This window comes from Littorina saxatilis, linkage group LG3, assembly GCF_037325665.1.
Source record: "Littorina saxatilis isolate snail1 linkage group LG3, US_GU_Lsax_2.0, whole genome shotgun sequence".
Taxonomy (NCBI): Eukaryota; Metazoa; Mollusca; class Gastropoda; order Littorinimorpha; family Littorinidae; genus Littorina; species Littorina saxatilis.
Genome location: NC_090247.1, coordinates 342,002 through 351,558, shown reverse-complemented (window position 1 = coordinate 351,558; position 9,557 = coordinate 342,002).

Here is a 9,557-nt window from a genome sequence, read left to right as displayed (position 1 = left end):
CTTTGATGACGTCATATCCGGCTTTTCGTGAAAGTTGAGGCGGCACTGTCACGCCCTCATTTTTCAACCAAACTGGTTGAAATTTTGGTCGGGTAATGTTCGACGAAGCCCGGACTTCGGTATTGCATTTCAGCGTGGTGGCTTAAAAATTAATTGATGACTTTGGTCATTACAAATCTGAAAATTGTAAAAACAAATTTTTTTTTATCAAACGATCCAAATTTACGTTTATCTTATTCTCCATCATTTGCTGATTCCAAAAACATATAAATATGTTATATTCGGATTAAAAACAAGCTCTGAAAATTAAATATATAAAAATTATTATTAAAATTAAATGTTCCAAATCAATTTAAAAACACTTTCATCTTATTCCTTGTCGGTTCCTGATTCCAAAAACATATAGATATGATATGTTTGGATTAAAAACACGCTCAGAAAGTTAAAACGAAGAGAGGTACAGAAAAGCGTGCTATCCTTCCCAGCGCAACTACAATAACAATAACAATAACAATAACAGCACTTTATTGTCCATTAAAATATTACATAAAAATGGAAATTTTTCTTCGGCACACCCTGTCTGCCTGTAAACGATTATAACAACAATTGTATAGGACGACACACATAAAACATAAAACATAAAAGGGATACAATCAAATATGATATTGCACTATGTAAATTTACCCTCTCATATCACAGGAGTTGGGTTTCACAGCCGAGTAATCACATTACAAATATTTCCCACACACCTTCACATGTACACATTGTTTTTTTGTTTGTTTTTTTTCCCAGCCGACCAGCCTCTACGTGATGCGAGAAGAATTTAAAATGGTGACTGCAGAAGGCAGGAATGACTTTTTAAACTGGTTTTTGCGTGCCAAAGGGACCTTATAACGTTTACCTGAAGGGAGAATTTCGAAACAGGGGTTGAGAGGATGGATCGGATCACGGACAATTTTGAGAGCTTTCCGCTTAATGGCAGCTTCGTAGAGACTGGTCAGCTGTCGTTGGGGTTGCCCAACAAGCTTGCTAGCCGTCGCAACAATGCGGTGGAGTTTAGCTTTGTTTTTAACATTTGTGGTACCATACCATGTCACAATGTTAAAAGTCAGTATGCTTTCAATCAAACTGCGATACACAAGTTCCATAACACTTTGATTGACATTAAAATATTTAAGCTTCCTGAGAAGAAAAAGTCGCTGCTGAGCTTTCTTATAAACAGCATGAACATGATCACTAAAAGTCAGCTTATTGTCAATTGAAACCCCAAGATATTTGAAGGTTTCCACAAGTTCAACTTCCTTGTCGCTTATTCTCACTTTTTGGGGACCACAATTATCACTCTTTCCTCCAAAAATCATTTCTTTTGTTTTGCCTACATTCAACTGCAAGAAACTGGACTTGAACCATTCATTCAGAAGATCAACTTGGGTAAAATACTTTGACAAAGTTTCGTCGTCCTTCAGACGCCCAACGAGGGCCATGTCGTCTGCATATTTAATGAGGGCTAGAACTGGATCATTTAAAAGCATGTTGTTTGTGTAAATGGAAAAAAGGACAGGAGAGAGAACACAACCTTGTGGGGCCCCGGTGTTTAAAACAACTTCGTCTGAAAGCACAGAATGACCAAACAAACGGTTGCTGAGGCTGACACGTTGTGGCCGATCGCATAGGAACTCCCTGATCCAGAAAATCAAATTATTGTTCACATCTAACTGGACTAACCTCTGGATAAGTATATGGGGCTGAATCGTATTAAAGGCTGATGAAAAATCCATAAAAAGAACTCTAACCGTGTTCCCTGCTGTATCTAAATGGCTGACAATCATGTTGATAAGCGTGAGTGTAGCATCTTCGACGCCTCTCTTTGCCCTATATGCGAACTGAAGGGGGTCCATGCGATCTGCCACAGACTCAGTGAGCTTGTTACAAACAAGCCTCTCCATACATTTCGCTACTACCCCGCTCTTCTTGTCAATTTCACTGCCTATGTCGTGGGCGGTGGACTACGAGTATACGGTCTTGCTGCGTTGCATTGCGTTCAGTTTCATTCTGTGAGTTCGACAGCTACTTGACTAAATGTTGCATTTTCGCCTTACCCGACTTGTTTATTTCTTCTTCTTGCCAAGCCTCACTATACTACTATACTGCGTATTCAACTAGGAAGACATTCCGCTTACGCCAAATTCCATTTTTGCCACAATCCAAAATGTCGCGAAATAGAGATGGCGGCAAAATGGGATGACGGCAAAACGGCATGGCGACAAAATGGAATGTGGTGCTAGTGGTTTGAAACGGTGGTAAAATGACACATGGCCTATGAAATGTCGCAAAAATGGGATGGGGGCAAAATGGGATAACGGCGAAACGGGATTGCGCCAAAATGGGAAGTGGAGCTAATGGTACATGACATGGTGGTAAAATGACACTTGGCCTGTAAAATGTCGCAACAATGGGATGGGGGCAAAATGGGCTAACGGCGAAACGGGATTGCGCCAAAATGGGATGTGGAGCTAATGGTACATGATATGGTGGTAAAATGACACTTGGCCTGAGAAATGTCGCCAAAATGGGATGGGGGCGAATTGGGATAACGGCGAAACAGGACTAATAGATCCCTTGACTTGGGGTAGTGCGACTCTGTCACTGCTAGCTTTCCACTCGGAGGAAGCGACCGGAATTTCCCAACGATGGGACATCCTAGTAATGATTTTTTTTTTTTTTTTAATTCTTAAAATTAACAGAGTCGCGCTACCCCAAAAGTCAAGGAATTTCGTGTTTGTCCCTTGACTTTGGAGATGACAAGAAAATATCGGGCGCAAAAACGTGATTTGTAAAATGTTTCACAACATATGTCGCCTAGCGCCATGTATGTGATGAAACCATTCATATAGCTCTGCGGAAGCTCTGCACTTTTGGACGTCCCCATTTCACTGCTGTACAGCAAACATCGTCCCCAAATACCTGTTTGTTTCTAAAAAATCACGCTGGAGGTTGCATTTTATGAAATAACCTCCTGAAATGAGTTTTGACACTTTAGAATGGCATTTAACGCTCATTGAAGTTTTAAGAAACTTTCTAACACCTAAAACATTCATAGCACCGATGACGTAATTGTAGCTCTGCACTTTGTGGCCACATACGTCCCCATTTCACTGCCGTACAGCAAACATCGTCCCCAAATACCTGTTTTTCTAAAAATCACGCTGGAGGTTGCATTTTATGTAATAACATCCTGAAATGAGTTTTCACACTTTAAAATGGCATTTAACGCTCATTTAAGTTTTAAGAAACTTTCTAACACGTAAAACAAAAGAGACCCCAAATGCCTGTGTTTTGAGCAAGATGGCATTTTGATACACAGCCGACCCCAAATGACTGCAAAACCACCTATGTGTGTGTGTGTGTGTGTGTGTGTGTGTGTGTGTGTGTGTGTGTGTGTGTGTGTGTGTGTGTAGCGATTCAGACTAAACTACTGGACCGATCTTTATAAAATTTGACATGAGAGTTCCTGGGTATGATATCCTCGGACGTTCTTTTCATTTTTTGGATTAATGTCTTTGATGACGTCATATCCGGCTTTTCGTGAAAGTGGAGGCGGCACTGTCACGCTCTCATTTTTCAACCAAATTGGTTGCAATTTTGGTCAAGTAATCTTCGACGAAGCCCGGACTTCGGTATTGCATTTCAGCTTGGTGGCTTAAAAATTAATTAATGACTTTGGTCATTAAACATCTGAAAATTGTAAAAATAATATTTCTTTTATAAAACGATCCACATTTACGTTCATCTTATTCTCCATCATTTTCTGATTCCAAAAACATATAAATATGTTATATTTGGATTAAAAACAAGCTCCGAAAATTAAAAATATAAAAATTATTATCAAAATTAAATTTTTGAAATCAATTTAAAAACACTTTCATCTTATTCCTTGTCGGTTCCTGATTCCAAAAACATATAGATATGATATGTTTGGATTACAAACACGCTCAGAAAGTTAAAACGAAGAGAGGTACAGAAAAGCGTGCTATCCTTCTCAGCGCAACTACTACCCCGCTCTTCTTGTCAATTTCACTGCCTTTGCCATGAGCGGTGGACTGACGATGCTACGAGTATACGGTCTTGCTGCGTTGCATTGCGTTCAGTTTCATTCTGTGAGTTCGACAGCTACTTGACTAAATGTTGTATTTTCGCTTTACGCGACTTGTTATATTTTTAATTTTCAGAGCTTGTTTTTAATTCAAATATATACTGTTCAAAAAAAGAAACGCATAGCTTGTAATATTTGGTTAATTTAGTTATATGGCTACAAGGATATCCACCAAACTGCAGAAAATGTTTATCTGGTCGTCGACCTTTCGTCCATTGCCACAAGTGAGCTCTGCACGTGACGCATGCGTTATCAGTGGCTACAATGTCAAAATTGCTCATTTGGCATGACCACTCGTCATGCTTCAGTGTAATCTCGTGAAACTCGGGGAATATTGAGCTCTCACCATGTCTTCCAAAACCCATAAAAGCGGATTGTTCGCCACAAAGAAATCAGACGACAATTCAGCGACGAAAGATGGCCCGATTGAGCAGAGAAGACCGCCAAATTGCATTGGGTCGTTTACAAGCAGGCCAAAGTCAAAGTGCAATCGCCAGGCACTTCCACGTGTCCCAGAGCACCATCAGTAGACTGTGGGGCAGGTTTCAAGCCACTGGCTCCGTTGCTGACTTGCCACGAGCGGGAAGACCAAGGGCGACAACTGCTGCTCACGACCGCTTCATACGGCTCCGCCACCTCCGGAATCGTTTCCTGTCGGCCTCATCTTCTGTCCAGGCTCTCCCCGGGCCACACCGATTATCGGACCAGACCGTGCGGAACCGCTTGCATGAAGCTGGTTTGAGAGCTCGCAGACCTCACAGAGGAGCTGTCCTCACCCGCCGCCATCGCCAGAACCGAGTGCAGTGGGGCAACCAGCACCTTCGCTGGACCGTCCGGAATCACTGGAGACACGTGTGGTTCAGCGACGAGTCCTACTTCCTGCTCCAGCGACATGATGGTCGGAGGAGGGTCTACCGGAGAGTAAACGAACGTTACGCGCCCAACTGTGTGGATGAGGCACCCGTTCATGGTGGTGGAGGCGTCATGGTGTGGGGGGCGATCAATACCGCTGGAAGGAGCACCCTGGTGCACGTCCAAGGGCGCATAACTGCCCAGCGATACGTGGAGGAAATTCTGCGCCCACACGCCCTTCCTCTTCTGGCTGACCAGGATGCCATATTCCAGCAGGACAACGCTCGCCCGCACACAACACGACTCACCACCCAGTTCCTCACCGACCACCATGTCCAGGTGCTTCCCTGGCCATCCATGTCGCCAGACATGAACCCGATAGAACACCTCTGGGATGAATTGGACAGACGTGTGCGCAGGCGAGAAGAAGCGCCGGCAAATCACCGCGATCTATTGCAGGCACTTCAGGAGGAGTGGGACACCATCCCACAGCAAGATATCCGGCATCTGATCCAGTCCATGCCCAGAAGGTGCCGGGCAGTTGTTGCTGCTCAAGGCAGTCACACCCCCTACTGACTTGACAGCCTCGGCACCCAATCGTATTGATTGACTGATTGATGTGAAGATGCAAATGAACTGTGTGTGCATTCAACTGTGTCCATACCAAATTTCAAACAAATAATCTAAATATTGGATTTTCTGTTAATTTTTTCGAAAAATAAAACAAATTTGGCAAGTAGCAACTATGCGTTTCTTTTTTTGAACAGTATAACATATTTATATGTTTTTGGAATCAGGAAATGATGTAGAATAAGATGAACGTAAATTTGGATCGTTTCATATGAAAAAAACAAATTTATTTTAAGCCACCAAGCTGAAATGCAATACACATGTACCGAAGTCCGGCCTTTGTCGAAGATTGCTTTACACAAATTTCAATCAATCTGATTGAAAAATGAGGGTGTGACAGTGCCGCCTCAACTTTTACAAAAAGCCGGATATGACGTCATCAAAAGTATTTATCGAAAAAAAGAAAAAAACGTCCGGGGATATCATTCCCAGGAACTCTCATGTAAAATTTCATAAAGATTGGTCCAGTAGTTTAGTCTGAATCGCTCTACACACACACACGCACAGACAGACAGACACACACACACACAGGGTTAGTACTCCCCGGTTAACGTCACTACCGTTTAAGGTCACACCTCTGATAACATCAATCAGGGTGTTGGTCCCGACCTAAAGCCTTCTTTGTATGACTAAGAAAACCTCGCTTAGCGTGACCTCGGATACGGGAACACCTCTTTTTAGGTGACCCCCGTTCTGGTCTCTAAATGCAGAAGACCACCGCTTAAGATCAAGCAAAACTGAAACTGAAAAAAATCTCCCAATTTTGCGGTCTTGACAGAGGGTTTTTTCTCCATATGACATCAAAAGAGAAGTGATGCACAAATGTAAACGTCATCAGATTATTTGGCCCGATTATTTCCGGTTAACGTCACTACCGTTTAAGGTCACACCTCTGATAACATCAATCAGGGTGTTGGTCCCGACCAAAAGCCTTCTTTGTATGACTAAGAAAACCTCGCTTAGCGTGACCTCGGATACGGGAACACCTCTTTTTAGGTGACCCCCGTTCTGGCCTCTGAATGCAGAAGACCACCGCTTAAAATCAAGCGAAACTGAAACAGAAAAAAATCTCCCAATTTTGCGGCCTTGACAGAGTTTTTTTTCTCCATAATTATTATGACATCAAAAGAGAAGTGACGCACAAATGTAAACGTCATCAGATTATTTGGCCCGATTATTTTACCCCAAAGAGAAGGATGAGGAAATCTTTCGCAAATAAAACTTGGAAAAAAGTTCCCGCCAAAAAAGTCGCTGAACCAATCAAATTGCCAACGGAAACCACTTTGACAGAGTGAGACCCGTGGATGATGACAGATGTAACTGCAGTGTGCCCGCTCCCCTTCTGCAGAGGCATGACCTCATGTTGTAATGCATGTCATAAGCGATATTTGAGTAGTGCCAATTTTAGGCCAAAATAAAAGACATTGTTGAAGATTTGAGATATTTGGAAGCTCGCTCTCTCTCTCTCTCTCTCTCTCTCTCTCTCTCTCTCTGCAACAGTTCGAGCTCTGAAGCAATGCCAATTTTATATGGGGTCCCACAAGGCTCGGTCCTCGGACCTTTATTATTTTCTGTCTACATCAATGACTTACCATTACACATATCCTCTGGACAGTGTGATATGCTAGCTGATGATACTACTATTCATACCTCAGGTGATGATATTACTTCGGTAGTCGACACGCTTCAGAAGTGTGTCGATGATGCTGTAGAATGGACGCATTTAAACCACATGTCTCTCAATCCAGAAAAAACAAAGTATATGCTAATTACTACGCGTCAAAAACGACAAGTCATGTCGGAACCAAAGAAGTGCATTTCTGTTGATAGTCAGCTGATAAACGAGGTTAGTGAACACAAAATTTTGGGTGTAACTATTGACAACAATCTAACATGGGGCCCTCATGTAAGTAACTTATGTAAATCTACAGCAAAAAAAGTTCATCAGTCTGCAAAGATTAAACATTTTCTAAATTTTGATGCGCGCAGAACATTTTTTCAAGCGCATGTGCAGTCTGGAATAGACTATGCATCAACCCTTTGGGATTCTGCAAGTGATGCAGCTTTAAGACCCCTAAAATCTTTGCACAGACGCGGAGTAAAAGTTGTTCTGCTGAAAAACAGCACCCTCTCTAATCATGACTACAAAAAAGCTGAAATTCTTCCACTTTCATCCAGACTAGCGTTTAACAAGGCAAGGTTTATGCATAAAATAGTTCTTGGACGTGTACCAGACTATTTAACTAAAAGAATATTATTAACTGAGACTTCATCAAGCCGCACGAAGAAACTAAATGTTCCCCTCCCTAGAATTGACTTGTATAAAACTAGTCTGGCATATTCAGGTCCATTTCTGTGGAATGGTTTACCAGTCTCTCTCAGACAGCCACTTTCTGTTGCCAGTTTTAGAAGACATACTTTTTTGTATATGCTTTCATCGTCGTGTGGCACTTAATGCCTCGATCAGGTACTGCTGTTTGATAAGTACATGAAGATCTACTTGTATAATCATTTCATTTCAGTTAAGTTGTTTTTTTAATGATTATGTGTACAATGTGTACATGTGTGTGTGTGTGTGTGTGTGTGTGTGTGTGTGTGTGTGTGTGTGTGCGTGCGTGCGTGCGTGTGTGTGTGTGTGTGTGTGTGTGTGTGTGTGTGTGTGTATGTGTGTGTGCGTGTGTCTGTGTGCGTGTGTGTCTGTATGTGCATGTATGTCTGTGTGTGTCTGTGTGCATGTGACCGTGTGTGTCAAAGTGTGTGTTTTAATGTATACCATTACCAATGACCATGTATGCTATGAACATTTTTTTTTCCTCTTTGTCTGATTTAATAACCATGTTTTTATGTTTTTGCTTTGCTTCTTCTTCTGCTTTAATATTATGCACTGGTTAGTTAATTCCCTCTTGGGCGAGGGCTGGATGAAAAAAGATCTTTGCTGTATCTACTCCATTACCCTCGAAAAATAAAGTTGGTTCGTTCGTTCGTTCGTTCGTTCTCTCTCTCTCTCTCTCTCTCTCTCTCTCTCTCTCTCTCTCTCTCTCTCTCTCTCTCTCGCTCTCTCTCTCTCTCTCTCTCTCTCTCTCTTTTGTTCCCCCTCTCTCTCTTCTCTTATGGTCTCTGTTTCTGTCTGTCTCTCTCTCACTCTCAGTCTCCGACCCCTCTCCATATGCCCTCTCGCTCTTTCTTTGCCCCTCTGGCCATCTCTCTCTCTCTCTTCTATCATGTCTCTTTCTCTCTCTCAGCCTCCAATCTCTCTCTCTCTCTCTCTCTCTCTTCCTTTCAATTTCCACCCCCCCTACTCTCTCTCTCTCTCTATCGATCTCCCTCTTTTTAACTCTATGTCTCTCTCTCCGTCTCCTCTCTTTATCTCTGTCTGTCATGATCAGTTTGTCTGTGTCTCTCCTCTCTTTCTATGTCTGTCTGTCTTACCTCACCTCCTCCTCTCTCTCTCTCTCTCTCTCTCTCTCTCTCTCTCTCTCTCTCTCTCTCTCTCTCTCTCTCTCTCTCTCTCTCTCTCTCTCTCTCTCTCTCTCCTAATGCAGCTGATGGTCTCTGTGTCAGTGTCAGTATATAGAGATTACACAACGTCATCGAGTGAGGGACCGAAAAATATTGAAACTCGAGGATGATTTTTTTGTGGTATCAACCGAGACCGACACAAAAAAATCATCCGAGAGTTTCAATATTTTTTGGTCCCTCACAAGATGACGTTTGTGTAATTTGTGTATACAATGATAAATTGATTGTATACAATGATCAATCTCTATACCTTCCTGTCACTGGAAGCAGCAACACTTGAAAGCATAAGTTCCCTTGACAAACGTCATTTATGATTGGCGTCATCTATGAATGACGTCACTGTCTAGACAAGACAAGTGCCGGTATCGGCAAACCTTGTCGCGGCAAAGGGCTATGACCCGTG